Genomic DNA, 17,539 nt, shown 5'->3' with positions numbered 1-17,539 from the left:
ACGAATCTGGTGGATGTTGAAGACCTTGCACTCCTCCACCTTCCATTTGAGGCCCCATAGATGCTCAATACAGTTTAGGTCTGGAGACATGCTTGGCCAGTCCATCACCTTTACCCTCAGCTTGTTTAGTAAGGCAGTGGTCATCTTGGAGGTGTGTTTGGGGTCGTTATTATGTTGGAATACTGCCCTGCGGCCCAGTCTCCAAAGGATGGGGATCATGCTCTGCTTCAGTATGTCACAGTACATCTTGGCATTCACGGTTCCCTCAATGAAATGTAGCTCTGCAGTGCCAGCAGCACTCATGCAGCCCCAGACCATGACACTCCCACCACCACACTTGTCTTTGTACTCCTCACCTGGTTGCCGCCACACATGCTTGACACGATGTGAACCAAATACGTTTATCTTGGTCTCATCAGACGACAGGACATGGTTCCAGTAATCCATGTCCTTAGTCTGCTTGTCTTCAGCAAACTGTTTGCAGGCTTTCTTGTGCATCATCTTTAGAAGAATATGTTTGCCAAACACAACCTCTGGATAGGACGCTAAGCACGTGCACTCAACTTCTTTGGTCGACCATGGCGAGGCCTGTTCTGAGCGGAACCTGTCCTGTTAAACCGCTGTATGGTCTTGGCCACCATGATGCAACTCAGTTTCAGGGTCTTGGCAATCTTAGCAACAATTCTTTTTTTCAGATTCTCAGAGGTGCCATGTTGAACTTCCAGTGACCAGTATGAGAGAGTGAGAGCAATAACAACACATTTTAACACACCTGCTCCCCATTCACACCTGAGACCTTGTAACCCTAATTAGTCACATGACACCAGGGAGGGAAAATGGCAAATTGGGTCCAATTTGGACATTTTCACTTAGGGGTTACTAACTTTTGTTGCCAGCGGACAGCTCTAAGCTCTGAACAGGAAGAGGGCAGACAGCAGGGAGTGTAGCAGACTGAGTCACAGCTGGGGGATCGGTCCCAGAAGGCATCTAGCGAAGGTCTTGGAAGGCAGCAAGGGGGGCCAAGGCATCATTGGGAAAAGGAGGACAAGAGGCAGCTGAACCAGAGGGCCATGAAGAAGCAGGCAAAGCCGGTGGTGCAGGAGCAAATTGAAGCAGAGGAGACTGATCATCCAAGACAAGGCAGTGGTGCATTCATTCATCTCTGTCAGTGGGACCAACCCACTCCATCAGCTTACGCAGTTAACGTTTTCAAGATGAGCAACAGCAGCAGATGTGTGTATGTCAAATGATAACCACCATCTGACAGCTAACTATGAACTTCTTTTTTGTTTATATAGGTACCTGCAGCTGCGGACCATTGGGCAAATGTGACTAATCTTTAAACCAATTACAGGTAGGTATTCAAATAAATTAAGTTGCTATGCACTTTTTTCATTTTTAGGTCTGTCTCATAGATGGGCAAGGCAAATGTATTGCTCCCCACGTTCTATGGGACTGTAGACAAAACTGGAAAAATTTAACAAATATGATAAATAATAAAAACCACACTGTACAAGACTCATTGAGGAATCTTAGGCATTACGAGGCAGCAATTCAGAAATGCAGAATGCTCCAAAAAAAACAAAGACTAAAATATACCTTGAATAATAAGGATTCTTAACCACTACAATACAGGGCATTTTCACCCCCTTCCTGCCCAGGCCAATTTTCAGTTTTCATCGCTATCGCATTTTGAATGACAATTGTGCGGTCATGCAACACTGTACCACAAACATAGCTTTCTTTTGGTGGTATTTGATCACCTCTGTGTTTTTTTTTTTCTTGTGCTATTAACAAAAGAAGAGTGACAAGTTTGAAAAAAACAATATATTTTACTTTTTGCTATAATAAATATCCCAATTTTTTTTACTAATTTTTTCCTCAGTTTAGGCCGATATATATTCTTCTACATATTTTTGGTAAAAAAAAAAGCAATAAGCGTATATTGATTGGTTTGCACAAACGTTATAGCGTGTACAAAATAGGGGATAGATTTATGGAATTTTTATTATTTTTGTTTTACTAGTAATGACGGCAATCTGCAATTTTTATCATGACTGTGACATTGTGGTGGACATATCAGACACTTTTGACACTATTTTGGGACCATTCACATTTATACCGCGATCAGTGCTATAAAAACGCACTCATTACTGTATAAATGTCACTGGCAGGGAAGAGGTTAATACTAGGGGGTGATAAAGGGGTTAAATGTGTTACCTAGGGTGTGATTCTAACTGTAGGGGGAGGGGTCTCACAAGGGTAGGAGACCGATCAGTGTTCCTCTGTACTGGGAACACACGATCGGTCTCCTCTCCCGACAGGACGTGGATCTGTTTGTTTACACACACAGATCCACGTCCCTGCTCTGTTACCGGCAATGACAGGTTCCCGGCGAACATCGTAGCCGCCACCAAGCGCATTGGCTCCCGAGTGGTGCGGTGGGCGTGTGCGCCCCTAGATGGCTGGGAAGCCGAGGACATCATATAACGCCTGCCCAGGATGGGAGATCCCTCCTGCGGACATCATTTGACTATGGGCAGGGAAGGAATTGGTTAAGCATAAAGACAAACAGAATTGGTGGACTTGCACATATGCACCAAAACATCTGCAGTAATTGGCCATCTGAAATCAGCAACCACCTGCTGCCTATGATATCCTTCTAGTGCGTGTTTCACTGAAGAAGCTCATATCAGAAGGCACACCATTCAATAAAAAAAAAAAAGAATATGCCGGCCAAAGTTTTCAATATACAGGAATAAGGGTAACATCAGGATATCAAATATTTCAGAAGAGACAAGACGAAATTCCATGGAAAACAAAGATGCCTCTCAACCAGAATCAGCCAAGAAAGAGCACCATGAATACCACGGGGCTTGAGAATTCACCCACATAGAAGGTGCTATTGAGGTCCAAATGGCAAGGCTAACGGGATTCAAAGCAGGTCCCATAAATGCAGCAGGCACAGACATCCAATGTTGTCTACATCTGTTACTAGGAGCTGAAAGCGATCCATCTGCAATCAGGACAAAGAGTCAGCAATGACATTATCAAAAAAAAACAGCAGCATATTGTGCTTTAGGCTGGGTTCACACCATTGCGAATCCCCGCATCCAATTCGCAACGGCGGAACATTTTGACCGGCACTCTATGGAGCCCCGGTTCACATATCTCCGCAGCAGATTCGGTGCGTTTTTTGAAGATAAATTCTGTGCGTCTTTTGGTCCATTTCAGGTGCAAATTCAACCCAGAATTCGGGCTTAAATCGGACCTGAGATGGTGAACCAAGACGCACCGGACCCCTGCTGTGAGACGGATCCATCTTAGGTGTGAACCGAGCCTAAACTCTAAGCACTTGAACACAAAATGCCTAAGAACAATCATCACTGGCATAGATTAGGAGGACAAGAAATTGATCACATTCACCACTCCCTGATTATCAGAATGGAACAAAATTCAATGATTATGGGAGTGTGAACCCCACAGTTCAAGAGCAACCAAAGCAGGAAAGATTTACAACAATAATCCTAGTTAAACCCTTGTCTTGCCAAAAGGCAAAAGATCATCTGACCAATGACCTTGCCAAAATCTACTATAGCCAACAGCCTCTGAAGCATCAATTAACAAATTAAGGGCCCATGCCAAACAAAAAGGTGCCTGCCACAAAGAGCAGCCGTAAACAAAATTCCATGTTATCTGTAACAATAGTGATGCCTAAAAATTGTATACAAGTGGTGGGATACATAGTTTTCTCAAGAGCCAAAGGAACCCCAAAAATATGGCATGTAACCTAGAATATACTAAGAAAATACAAACAACCCAAAGAATTTGCAGGTCCAATAAAAATCATCCAAATAATGACTCAAATTGGATGAACCTGTTTGAAACCTAACAATCCCTTCCAAAAAAGTTGAAAACATCTCAAAGTAACAACATGATAAGGAACATCCCATGGGAGGCACTTTTCAAAATAATAACAGCCATGGAAATAATAACCCAAAGAAAAGCTGTAATATGGATTGGTAAAAGACGAAACACAAATTTAATATCCACCCTTGACATCAAAGCAGTCTGTCCAACTCCATGTATTATTACAAAGGCATCATCAAAAGAAGAATAGGACACAGTACAGGATCAATGTTATCATTCAAAGAAAGACCACCCAGATAAGATAAATTATGGATGAGATAAAAGAAGTTAGGTTCTTTGTTGGGAGTGATCTCCTAAGGAAATAGAGGAGAGGCAACTGGGCCAGCCACCCTCCCTTTGCAAACTTTTTTCAACATTTTCTCCTCAACAATGGCAGCATGACACTAAACATAAGGCAAATTTTTGTAAACCAAACAGCCATAACCAGTAAAGGCAAAGGGAAGCCAACAGAGAAACCATTATACAACAAGGCCACTATGTGTTGATCTGGTCAAATGTGCAGCCACTGTAACATGTTTGTTAAGTTCACTGGTGTTACTGCTTTTTTGAAAAAAATGTAGGCTGTTGTGCACCAGTAAACACTAATGTGTTAAAACAGCAGGAAGCAGAATGGGCACCAGCACAATAAGCACATTCATGCTCATATTTACAGGAGTTGGGCCACTTACATTGTCTTTCATTAATAATAAAACACAAGCCACCCCAGAAACACACAGGAGAGGTGACATATGACCTGGGGAATTGTTTCTGAGGTAGCAACAAATTCAGCCACAACCTCACATCTTTCATTCTCCATTCCCCAAGAATTTATGAACGGAGAGTTTTTTTTTAAATGATTCATCATAAAAGAACCAAGAGAAACCATTAAAATTCCAATACGCCTAAGTTGATCTCAACATGCTGGAACAAACCACTGCAGCATTCAGGATGTTTTTCTCCCAGCACTCTGGCATTGATACAGAAAACTTGTAACCAGTTACTAAATGTGTGAGGAGCAGATTTATGTTTATCATTACCATTTTTATTCACATCCTTCCAGTCAAATCTAATATCCTTAAAGGAAGTTAACAAAGACATAAGGGCTATATATTTACCTTTCTGTATTTTTTTCTTTAACTTCTTCCTTACCGGCACATTGTAATATTACACTGACAGGAACCTTTCATCTCTCCATGTGGGCATCATATGACGTCTGCTCGTTCCCGCTGCTCTCACACAGTGCGCCGATCAGGGATTGGGCATGTCCCTCGGGACACAGCCCATCCCCGATCAGGGTAAAGAGCCAATGAAAATGTCTCTTTACCACATGACTGGCTGTGTCCAATCACAGCCAATCACATGCACTGTCTTTGTGCACACCCCTAGGGGCACGCAGCCTGGCGATCTGGAATGAGGCATGTCACTCTGACACAGCCCATCCCCAATCAAGGAAAAGAGCCAATGGAATTGGCTCTTTACTACATGACCTGCTGTGTCCACTTACAGCCGGTCACAAACGTCAACAAACTGCGGTGACTAGCTGTTACCGGGTTGTCCTCCTTACACACCGATCCTGTGTGAGGAGGAGATTGCTGTAACAGCTAGCTACTGCTTACAGTGTAACGTAAAAAACACTAATTGCCCTGTAATATAGAGTACCTGTTACCAGTCCATCAGAGTACCTGTCACCAGCTCACCTTAGTACTTGTCACCAGCCCATCAGAGTACCTGTCACCAGCCCATCAGAGTACCCAAGTGCTTATCTGCAGCCCCTCTTAGTACCCGAGTACCTGCCTCCAGCCCAGAGTACCCGAGTACCTATCTGCAGCCCATCAGGGTAACCGAGTGTCTATATGCAGCCCATCAGAGTACCTGAGTACCTATCCACAAACCATCAGAGTATTCAAGTACCTGTATTCAGCCCAGAGTTCCCAAGTACCTACCTGCAGCCCATCAGAATACCCAAATACCTATCTGCAGCCCATCAGAGTACCCGAGTACCTGTCTCCAGCCCATTGGAGTACCAAAGTACCTGTCACCAGCCCATCAGAGTACCCAAGTGCCTATCTGCAGCCATCAGAGTACCCGAGTACCTGTCTCCAGCCCAGAGTACCCAAGTGCCTATCTGCAGCCCATCAGAGTACCCGAGTACCTGTCTCCAGCCCAGAGTACCCAAGTGCAGGGCTGCACAGTAAAGGGGGGATAAAGGTAAATATTTTTACCTTTCCTGTGGGCTGTGAGTACAAGTGGCCTGTGACTGTGAGTACCTGTGTATTGTATTGTTGAGTACCTTGTATTGTTGAGTATTAGTGTCAGGAAGCTAGTTTTTAGTTAATTTGGACAGGGTATAAACCCCAATCCTCATTAAATTAGTAGGTACGATGCCCGGCGGGTATGGAGATGCAACTTGGTGTACATCTTGCAGCATGTATGCATATAATAAAGGAAAGCTGGGAACGTACCAGGCAGGTGCCGGCAGGGGCCAGCACAGAGGCAGATGGAGACAAAGAGGTACAGGCACTAGAAAAATGTAGATAGGTGACAGTCACGAAGGGTAGAGGAGAAAGTTCCAGGGAGGCAGATCCTGGGCTGGAACATTCCAATAAGTACGCCCCCTTGAGTGCCATTGGTGAAACCAGTCAGAGACCAGCACTGCTGGAGCTGAGGAACTTCCCTAGCTGCCAGGGAAAGAACTCCTCCAGTAAGAGTGGGGGGGGGAGTGAAGGGAAAGGAAAGACAAATTCTGGTGGTAGGGGACTTAATTCTTAGGAGGACAGAGAGGGCAATCTGTGACAAAGACCCAATGCACCGAACTGTATGCTGTCTACTGGGCACTCGAGTTCGGTACATCACGGATCTGGTGGACTGATTCCTGGGAGGGGCTGGGTAGGTCCCGGCTGTCATGGTGCACATTGGCAGCAATGACAAGTCAGAGGCAGATGGAGTGGGACTTAGGAGCTAAATTGAGGAAAAGGACCTCCAAGGTAGTATTCTCAGATATACTACCGGTACCTTGAGCCACACCAGAAAGGGAGATTAGGGAAGTAAACAAGTGGCTGAGGAGCTGGTGTAGTAAGGAGGGGTTTGAGTTCCTGGAGAACTGGGCAGACTTTTCAGACTTCTCTAGAAGGAACAGACTGCACCTAAATAAGGAGGGTGCAGATCTGCTGGGAGTGAAGATGGCCAAAAAAGTTAGAGGGGCTTTTAAACTAGGCAACAGGGGGAGGGTCCAGAGGCACACATAGTCAGCGTGGAACATATTCCAGAGGGTAGTATTGGGGGCATTAGTGGTAGGTTGACTAAAGCACATAAACCTGAGGTAAAAATAGTAACAAGTCCTATTTGCAACCTCAGAACATGCAATAAGAAGACAGTATGCGACCGGTCTAAACTACGTAGCATTTTCACCAATGCCAGAAGCCTGGTGGACAAGATGGGAGAAATAGAAATACTGTTGTACGAGAAGGATTTCGATTTTGTGGAAATTTCAAAGACTTGGTTCAGCTCTCATGATTGGCTGGAAACCAGTCAAGGGTATTCCCTTTATCGCAGGTATAGAGAGGGTAAAAAAAGGGGGAGGGGTATGCCTGTATATCAAGAATAATGTACAAGTGAAAGTGAGAGATGATATCGCTAGGGGAGCTGAGGAGGAATCCTTATGGGTAAAGGTCCAAATGGATAAAAACAAGGGGAAAGTAATACTGGGAGTATGCTATAGGCCCCCCTTACCTGAGGGAGGAGGGGGACCTCCTATCACAATTTGGATTAGCGGTAAGGATGGGAGGTGTCATCATAATGGGGGATTTTAATTATCCACACATAGACTGGGTGGAAGGAATCCTGCATTCACCAGTTCCTAAATGTCTTGCAGGACAATTTCATGGGTCAGATGGTAGACGCACCAACTAGAAGCAAAGCGTTACTAGACCTACTGATTATCAACAATACAGACCTGATCACGGATGTCGAAATAAGGGACAATTTAGGACAAGCGGTCACAGGTCAATTAGCTTCAGTATAAATCACACAAATATAAAACATAAGGGGAATACACAGACACTAAATTTCAAAAGAGCCAACTTCCCTAAATGACAAACCTTGCTAGAACCTTGCTAGAAGATATAAATTGGGATAAAATCGTAGGAACAAAGAACACGAAGCAGAGATGGGGTTGCTTTAAAAGCATATTAAATAAGGGCATTAGCCAGTGCATCCCATTGGGAAATACATTTAAAAGAGCAAACAAAAGTCATGGGTGGCTTAACTCCAATGTAAAAATGCATATAAAAGCAAAGGAGAAGGCTTCAAAAAATACAAGGCTGAGGGATCATCATCAGCATTCAGACTTTACAAAGAATGCAACAAGAAATGTAAGGGTGCAATTAGATCGGCTAAGATAGAACACAAAAAACACATAGCGGAGGAGAGCAAAAAAAATCCCAATAAAATAATTAAGTATATAAACAGTAAAAGAGGGAGGGTAGACCATATTGGCCCCATAAAGAATAAGGAAGGGAATCTGGTTACAAAGGATGGTGAGATGGCGAAGATATTGAATTTAGTCTTCTCCTCAGTCTTCACGAGGGAATTGGGAGCTTCAGAAACCAAAACTGCCATGTTTATCCTCATGAAATATCACAGGAAGCATCCTCATGACTAACAGAGGACAGAATTAGAAATAGACTTGGAAAACCTAACATCAATAAGTCATCGGGACCAGATGGCTTGAACCCGAGGGTCCTTAGGGAACTCAGTCAAGTAATTGCCAGACCATTGGTCCTAATTTTTACTGACAGTCTACTGACTGGAATGCTACCAGCTGATTGTAGAAAAGCCACCAATATTTAAAAAAGGGCCAAAATACATCCCTGGGAATTACAGACCAGTTAGCCCAACATCAATAGTATGCAAACTCTTGGGATAAGGGACTATATATGTAAGAGAACTGTTAGAATGCACCCGACACACACACGTGCGCATGCGCACACCTGCGGGCAACAGCAGATTCCTAAATGCACCAATGTGCGTGCGTGACGAACTGTGTTCACATGCAGGAGCACCCCGCTAGCCCCAATTGGTGCCAATTTAAAGGGTGCCCTGACTCCTGAGATCTTCAGCTGTGTCCTGATATCCTAAATCATGTTACACCTTGCTTGATACCTGTTGCTGAACTTGGCTTTCCTCGACCCTGCCTTTGGACTCTGTTATATTTCTGATTACTGTTTCCTGATCCCTGCTTCCCATCTGACCTTGCTTCTGCTTAATGCCTTGTTACCTCACTGCCCACTTGCTACCGAACCCGACTATCCTTGAGACCTTGCTCCTGTTTCCTGCTTGGCGTAACAATGTCTCAGAGTGCCTGTGCTGGCTGCCTGTCATCTCAGTTCCCCTGGGTCCAGCTCTTTAACTGATGCTCTGGCTGAACCTCCAAGCCTGAAACTTCACCTGCAAGTTCTGCAAGCAACACTTACTGGCACTCGTGTTCCTCCTGACCGTAGCCACCATCTGTTCCACCTTCAGTAGGGTTGTCGGGTCACCTGAGACCAGGTGACAAATGCACTCCATAGGAGTCGGAAGTGCACCGTTAAGATAGTGGGCCCTAGGACTGACTGCTGCCGATAGTACCCAGAGAGGTTCAGGAAGCAGGTCTACTGGATCACTAACACAGATCCCGGTGAGAGCTAGAGCATAGATTCCCCAGGGCGCAGAGTTTAAGAGCCAGCAGGTGTTCACCAGAGCCTCAAGTGGTGAGGATGGACTGTGCTGCAGTCTGGCTCCAGGTCGCGGCCCCTAAGGTCTCACAGCTCACGCTCACGGTAGACTACAGGAGAAGGAAGCAGCAGGCTGGAACAACAAGGATAGTAAGGGATAAGGCAGAGGTCAAGGCGACTAGCAGACAGGAACAACAGTGTACACACCAAAGGTTCAGGGTCACAGGCAAACAGGGATAGTCAGGGACACGCCAAAAGGTCAGGGTCACGAGCAGACAGGAATAGGCGAATGAAAAAAATGCATTTAGGTGGAATAGAGCCTCTAAGTGAAAATATAGTGCATTTTTAATAAGCACATGTTTCAGGTTTTGGCTGCAGTGTTTCTTTAGCTTTTTATGCACTTGCTCTCCCATTACCAATGTAGAGATTTGCAGATTAGACACACTAGGCAAGTTAGTTTAGCCTTCCTGCTTAACAACTGTTGAAATAAGATAGCAGCCTTACAGTACATTACTTACCTTGGAACTGAATTACAACCTACCCCAGTCTCTGATCGGACAGTGATGAGTTATCCTTCATCTCACCCTGTTGCATCCACCTGTCAGAATTCCCCTTGCCAGATTATGTGTCCTAATTGACTGCTTTAAAAAGTTAAACTATTTATCAATTATGTACAGAATATTTCTACATATAATAGAACAGGGTAGAATTTTTTATATGGTGATGGTGGAGACAATAAAATATCAGTAATGTTTGATAATGGTCCTACTGAACATAATGGTATCATAAATAAGCACCATGATCAACCATCAAGTTATAAACACAGCTGGAAGATGACACACATTCACTTTGATAGCAGTAATCATACCAGGTGGATTAGGTTATAAAACAGCTAAATCTTTTTCAATCTGACAACCCACAAGTGTGATATAAAGTGGACCTGTATTTTATCCTTCAGGATTCTGGTGATTATAATAGACAGGGCCACTTTAGAAATTATTGGGCCCATACAGCTTACCTGACAGGGCCCATGACTACATAGCTGTATAACTAACTGTAGTGTCAGTGCAGATCATGGGCGTGACCAGAAGACTTCCCAAAAGGAAAGTATTTAAAAAAAAACATAAAATAGACATGGGGGGCCTCTGGGGGATAGTTATCCCTGAGGCAGAGAGATTGAAACTTTGAACCCGGAATTGGGCAGATTGCCCAGCTGCATAGACAAAAACAAATTGTCTATGGAGTCCTAGCGATAGGCTACAGCTACCTCGATTATTTGAATCAATGGTTAACAAACAATATAACTTCTTGTTGGCAGGAACTTATGTGATACATTGATTTTAATTCAACTGCAGCTCAGAGCACTGGTTAAACGCATTAGTTAACAAGTGATTTAACTCTCACTCATTTTTGAGTCTGAAAACATTTGTTGAAAATCATCTCATTTGTAGCACATTTTTTTCAATGTGTTTGCCAGTGAGGACAAAAAAAGCCAGTAAATATCTTGACAACACTGATGTGATGGATACATTTTACAAAAAGTACCTAGCAACATTTATAATATATCACTTGTGTAATGTATTGACTTCCTGGAACTGCTAGTGGGAGGATTCACCATGAAAATGAGTCACAAAATAGTCAGTTTAGATACAAAAAAACCATTGGTAATTATGCAATACATCTTCCTTTTGTCCTTGAATATTGCTTCATGAATTTCACACTGTCTGTTATGTAGTTTCCTGGGAAACAGTTTTTTTTCTGTCTATTCTAATGCCTCATAGCATAAATGGGTAGGGAACAGCTATGTATTGGCAACAAGTGTATATACAAATACCAATAGTTACACCTAGTAACCTTATATGGTGCAGATATTCAATAAGAAATGAACTTCATATTAGAACATGCTTCAATAATATTGTCAAATAAAAAATTATCGTCATCCACCCAAGATACTGCTAGAACACCTGAAGGAATGAGAACAAGAAAACAACAGAAATAGGGCGAATAAACTAAATAAACAAATCCATGTATAACATGTAAAATTTAACATAGTGTAAACTGTTGAGGTAGTATGTGTCATTTTTATTTTTAACTTATGACTGCAAGTATGACTGCCACTGACCACCAATGTTAAAGGAATATATAGCGGTGCATTATAGACCATCTCGACCATCGTCAGTCACCAGTGTTTAAAGTACCGTTTTAACTCAGTTAAAACTTACAGAAACAACCACCCCCTTGCTCTCCTGGGCTAAACTGCACTAACCAACCACACCCTAACTCAGTGACAGGCCAACCTTGGCACCCCAGATGTTTTGGAACTATATTTCCCATTATGCTCATGCACTCTGCAGTATAGTTGTGCATCATGGGAAAAGTTGTTCCAAAATACCTGGGGTGCCAAGGTTTGCCATTACTGCCCTAACTGCTTACTCACCTCTGTATTACAGCTGTGGCCTGCTACATTGTCTACTGCCTCTGCAATGAAATTGTTTTCAGTGCTGGTCAGCCTTATTTAAGTCTGCATTAACTTGAATGGGGGTGTGTAGGAAAGGGTTAAGAGGCCATGTTGCAATTCCCTGTGTGACCACGAGAGAGCTCCCATTTCCCTAGAGCAGTGATGATGAGCCTTGGCACCCAAGTTTTTTTGGAACTACATTTCCTATGATACTCAACTACACTGCAGAGTGCATAAGCATCATAGAAAATGTAGTTCCAAAACATCTGGGGTGCCAATGTCTGCCATCGTTGTCCTAGAGGAAATGTATATATGGATCTGTAAAAGGGGTGTGGGAGGAGTTTGGCTTCAGGAAGAGGAAAGTTGACCCTTGTGAGAAGCTTGGGGGCGCTTACTGTGTCATATGCAGGCAACTTGGAAAGAAGACTTTCCCCAACTGGGGATTACCCTGAACATCCACTTCCTTCCCTTTGAGCTCAGCCAGGGACACAGTAGTTGTGAGGTACCCCCATGACAGGGCAAGTAGGAAATATCACCGGTATTATGAATGGAAATATGTGGCTGATCCTGTTCTGTGTTGGACAGCGTTTATACTAAAGATGTCTGACTTTCTCTTGTTACGCAGTATAAAAAAGAAACCTTTGGACTGGACTCTCTTTTAATTTGTACTGTCCCCCATAACTGGAAAATTTGTAAAGTATGCCTCCAAATCTTTCATAGGAGGGGCAGAAGATGATGGCAGTTATACTTTGTCCTAAAAGGACATACATTTTTGATACATTGACCCCCTCTGGGAGTTGAGGTTCACATTAGCTCAGTTTGGTATCGTTTTGGCAATAGTACCTGAGAAGCCAAAGTGGCATACTTGTTCTCTTGGCCCCTTGGACTGTGGACTTTTGGCATAGAGCCCTACTTAAGGCCGCGTAAACACGGGCGGATTGTCTGCCCAACTAAGTTCGTCAGACAATCCGACAGACAGTCCGTCCAAATTTTGAATGAACGGACTTGACTACACACGATGAACAGACAGTCCGCTGAAAACTTGTGCGATGACGTGTACAGCACGTACGACGGGACTAGAAAAACGACGTCCAATACACTGCAATGCAACCTTCGGCCGTGTAAATCCTTTCTGAGCATGCGCCATACTTAGTCCGTCCAACTTGCCTAGACACGAGCGGACTGTCCAATGAAACCAAGTTTGGACGGACAAAACCAAGTTTCAGCGGACAAAATTACGGAAATTCCGAAAGACAAAGTCCGTCAGACTGTCCGCTGAAAAAGTCCGCTGAAGCCCACACACGAGCGGATTGTCCGCTGAAACACGGTTCAGCGGACTAAGTTGGGCAGACCATCCGCCCGTGTGTACGCGGCCTAAATCTATGGATATGTGTAAGCGCTAAAGAGGACTTCTTAGCATAGGAGTTAAACACTGGAGCAGGTTGCTGATGTAATACAGAGGTAAACAACTGGTGTGGGGGATGGGTCAGAGGTGAGCATAATAACTTTGCAGACTGAGCAGCTACATAAAGGCCCTCTAGGAGTTAGCAATTTATTTATACTATTTGCGTGGGATCTGGGTGGCATTCACTGTTTGACCCTAGTTTTATCTTAGACCCTTTGAGAAAGTTGTATACTGAGGAAACGTGTTTTTATTTTGTTGAACATAGAACACAGTTTGTCATGGATCAGCTTTATGAGTTGTGATGATGCTGGCCAACCATCTGGCTGCCAGCAACATAGTGACCAATGATTTTCTAGGGCCAGTATGCATGGTGTCATATTTTGCTATGGTGATGGCTGCCATCTTGCCCGCACAATGGCAATGCATGACTCTGATCCAGGGCAAGAGGCATGCAGGACTATTACCAACATGCAGGAGAAGATTAAAGCCCACCCCCTTTGGACCTGCTCCGCCTCCACCCTCTGCCACGCTGTTGGAGTTAAAAGGTAGGGCTCTAATGTAAAGTGATTAGAAGGAAATGTTCTGTAACGGGGGAGTTTGTGATTGTGGGGCTCTGTTGTGATAGGGGACTCTGATGTGATAGGGAGGCTTTGATGTAATGGGGGATTCTGTGGTCATGGGGGTTCTCATGTATATAAGGGAGCTCTGATTTGATGGGGACCTCTGATGAGATGTGTTAACTCTGACATTAAGGGGAGGTAAGGCTCTGATGTGATCGTCAGACTCTATTGTGATGGGCGTACTCATGTGTAGAGGCCTCTGAAGTATAGGGATGACTGACGTGATGGGGGCTTTTATGTATAGGGAAAACTGATGTGATTGGGGCCTCTCTCTGTGAAGAGGTGACTGTTAGATGAAGGGGGGCTCTAATGTCAATTTAATTTAGTCAAGGCAGCTGTATGGATTGTCACTGGTTAAGGGTTCCCATTGATAAGTAACATTTACCTTTTTTATGTTTGAGACTGGGGTACCTTAACATTTTTACTTATTTTTTAAGAATGCCTTGAAGAAAAGGTTGAGAAATGCTGGCTTAGATAAAGGTAAAACTTTCTTTCAAGCAGCTGTTATTAACAAAGTAATATTGGCTTCTTACTACCAGTTTTAAATGTGGCTATTAGTCCATTGATAATCAACTGACTTACATATAACAATTGTGGAAACACACAGATTATGCAAATGTTTTGTGAGATGATTTCCATTGCCTTTTTGTTAATAATTAATGGGAAAGTTGGAGAATGTAACCACACTGGTTTTCAATATTGGCAATATTAATTTATCCTGGAAAATTGAACAAAATGATTGGAAAATAAAGGTGGCTATTATAAAGGAGTGCAATATACAGTATCTCGCAAAAGTGAGTACACCCCTCACATTTTTGTAAATATTTTATTATATCTTTTCATGTGACAACACTGACGAAATGACACTTTTGAGTGTGCAGCTTGTAAAACAGTGTAAATTTGCTGTCCCCTCAAAATAACTCAACACACAGCCATTAACCACATGCCAACCAGTCGCCGCTGTTGTACTGCGGCAGAATGGCATGACTAGGCGAAACAACGTTGTGTAACGTTGGTTCGCCCTGTGACCACTAGGGCTGATGCTAGTACCCGGCGGTCTCGATCATTGACGGGCTCCTGCAATTGCCACTGAGACACGGAGAATCCGGAACTGTGTGTGTAAACACGGTTTCTGGTTCTCTGTGGGGAGAAGTGACAGATCGTCTGTTCATACAGATTATGAACAGCGATCTGTTATCTTCCCTGCACAGTCCCCATCCTCCTTCAGTTAGAACACAAACTAGGACACACGTAACCCCTTCACTGCCCCTAGTGTTAACCCTTTCACTGCCAGTGACATTTTTACAGTAATCAATGCATTTTTAATCGCACTGATCGCTGTATTAATGCCAATGGTCCCAAAAATGTGTCAAAATTGTCTGACGTGTCTGCCATAATGTCACAGTCACAATAAAAATTGCAAATCGCCATCATTACTAGTAAAAAAAATGAATAATAAAAATGCTATAAATCTATCCCCTATTTTGTAGATGCTATAACTTTTGCGCAAACCAACCAATATACGCTTATTGTGATATTTTTTTTTTTTACCAAAAATATGTAGAAGAATACATAATACATACAGAATACATACATTTCCTAAACTGAGGAAAAAATTGTTTTTTCATATATTTTTGGGGGATATTTAGTATAACAAAAAATAAAACAAAAATGCAGTTTTTTTTTTTCAAAATTGACGCTCTTTTTTTGTTTATAGCGCAAAAAATAAAAACCACAGAGGTGATTAAATACCACCAAAAGAAAGCTCTATTTGTGGGAATAAAATTCCCAGGGGGCGGACAAGCTCCCGCCGAGGCATATTTGCCGAAGGCGGGGACTTGCTCTGTCTTCCACAGGGTCATTGCGCCTATGCATGACGCTGGCGGGGACAAGCCCCCGGCCATGGGTATATGCGGCCAGGATGATCGGGTGGCTCACTCCACACCTTTTCATTCTAGAGAGAGGTTCCATGGACTACTGATCTACACCTCAGGTAACTAGGGGGTTCCACCTGATCACATTTACTAGCAAATATCTACTCCCTGTTCAAGCCATATACAGGCACTTATTCACATACACATTCATACTTACATGCACACACATACATCCACCTCTAACTTCACTTATAATATTGCAATGCATTTGGTATTCCACTTTTGATAAACTCAGTGCTTATTTGTATTTATTTAATATATTTTTTGACAATATTTTTCTGAAATTTAAGTGCAATCATCACTTGTAATTGCGTTCACATTTTTTCATTACACATTTTTTACTGATGACACATACATTTATTTGGTGCAATACTTTGCATCCCTTGCTTTTGATTCATGCTTATACACATTTTATTTCATTTTCTTTCCATCACTTTTCCTCCTAGAGCCTGACATATGTTCCATGGATTGGGCCCCTCTGGCAGTGTGCCCCCTTGCTCCCTGGCTGTTCTTGTCCATGGCCTCCTCTCTGGCTCCTTTTGGGATTCTGAGGAGGGGGGAATCACACGCGATTCAACCCCGGATGAGACAGCTCTCTCAGAGCCACCGCTCCAATCCACCTTGGCCAATGGCTGGGTCAATTATATATCTATATCAATACATACATGAGCTACACCATAGGTAACGTATAAGTTCTTAGTTCCCTCTTGTTGCATATATGGTATATCCCTTTAGACGTGATTTATTTATTATTTTTCTATTTTATGCTGTAGCCAAAGTCTATGCATCCTACTCCCGATGAGTGGCTGTTACCGCCACGAAATGCATCAAGTGTTGGTTCGAGGATGCCAAGCCTGTTTTAAAATCATGAAGTTTGCATGTTTATAGTTATCATGATGATTACAATATTTGGATCTGTATTCGCATTAGTCTATCAATTGCTTCTGTATGTACCAATCATGTTTATCAATTATTAATATTAAATATGTCAATATGATTATGATTATTATTATTATTTATTATGTCCTTCTATGTGGGGAATATGTATTATATAATGTATCATATAAATAATATATATCATACGGTGTATTGTATTTATCAAGTGTATTAAATTGATTGGACTTGGCCATTTAATGTGAATAGACACAATTTAGATTTTTATTCACTGGTATGAAAGTTTTGCTCCAAAAGACTGCCACTAAAAGTTGCAATGTAAAATGTAAAATGGTAACAAGAAAACAGACATGTGAAAAAAGGAAAATCTGATGAAATGAAACAAATTCAAAGGTAAATTTCTCTAGGTGTAGAATAGCATGGATTTTTGGCACGTTTTTTAGAAGAAACGGTAAAAGTCTATGCTGTACTGACTTTTCCTGCATTATGTTCACCTTTGGTAAAACCTAGCAAAATGACTTTAGAAATTGCACATTAGCTTCATAAATTGGTAAAACAGCTGCTATCAGTATTTTCCTAAAATATATAAATACCTCCATAAGGTATTA

The 17,539-nt window shown here is 42.6% G+C and overlaps 1 long non-coding RNA gene across 1 annotated transcript; it reads left to right on the top strand.

The window, feature by feature from the left end:
• The first annotated feature begins 1,296 nt into the window (after nucleotides 1-1,296).
• LOC143990180 (uncharacterized) lies at nucleotides 1,297-17,329 on the top strand. The gene is made up of 3 exons (XR_013277199.1): nucleotides 1,297-1,354; nucleotides 16,484-16,718; nucleotides 16,811-17,329. It is a non-coding gene; the product is annotated as an uncharacterized LOC143990180 (long non-coding RNA).
• The last annotated feature ends 210 nt before the right edge of the window (nucleotides 17,330-17,539 follow it).

The sequence above is a fragment of the Lithobates pipiens genome, unplaced genomic scaffold (genome assembly GCF_037356315.1).
Source record: "Lithobates pipiens isolate NorthernLeopardFrog02 unplaced genomic scaffold, aLitPip1_a1.2 Scaffold_18, whole genome shotgun sequence".
NCBI classification, from domain to species: domain Eukaryota; kingdom Metazoa; phylum Chordata; class Amphibia; order Anura; family Ranidae; genus Lithobates; species Lithobates pipiens.
This window is presented reverse-complemented; position numbering and strand designations above follow the sequence as displayed.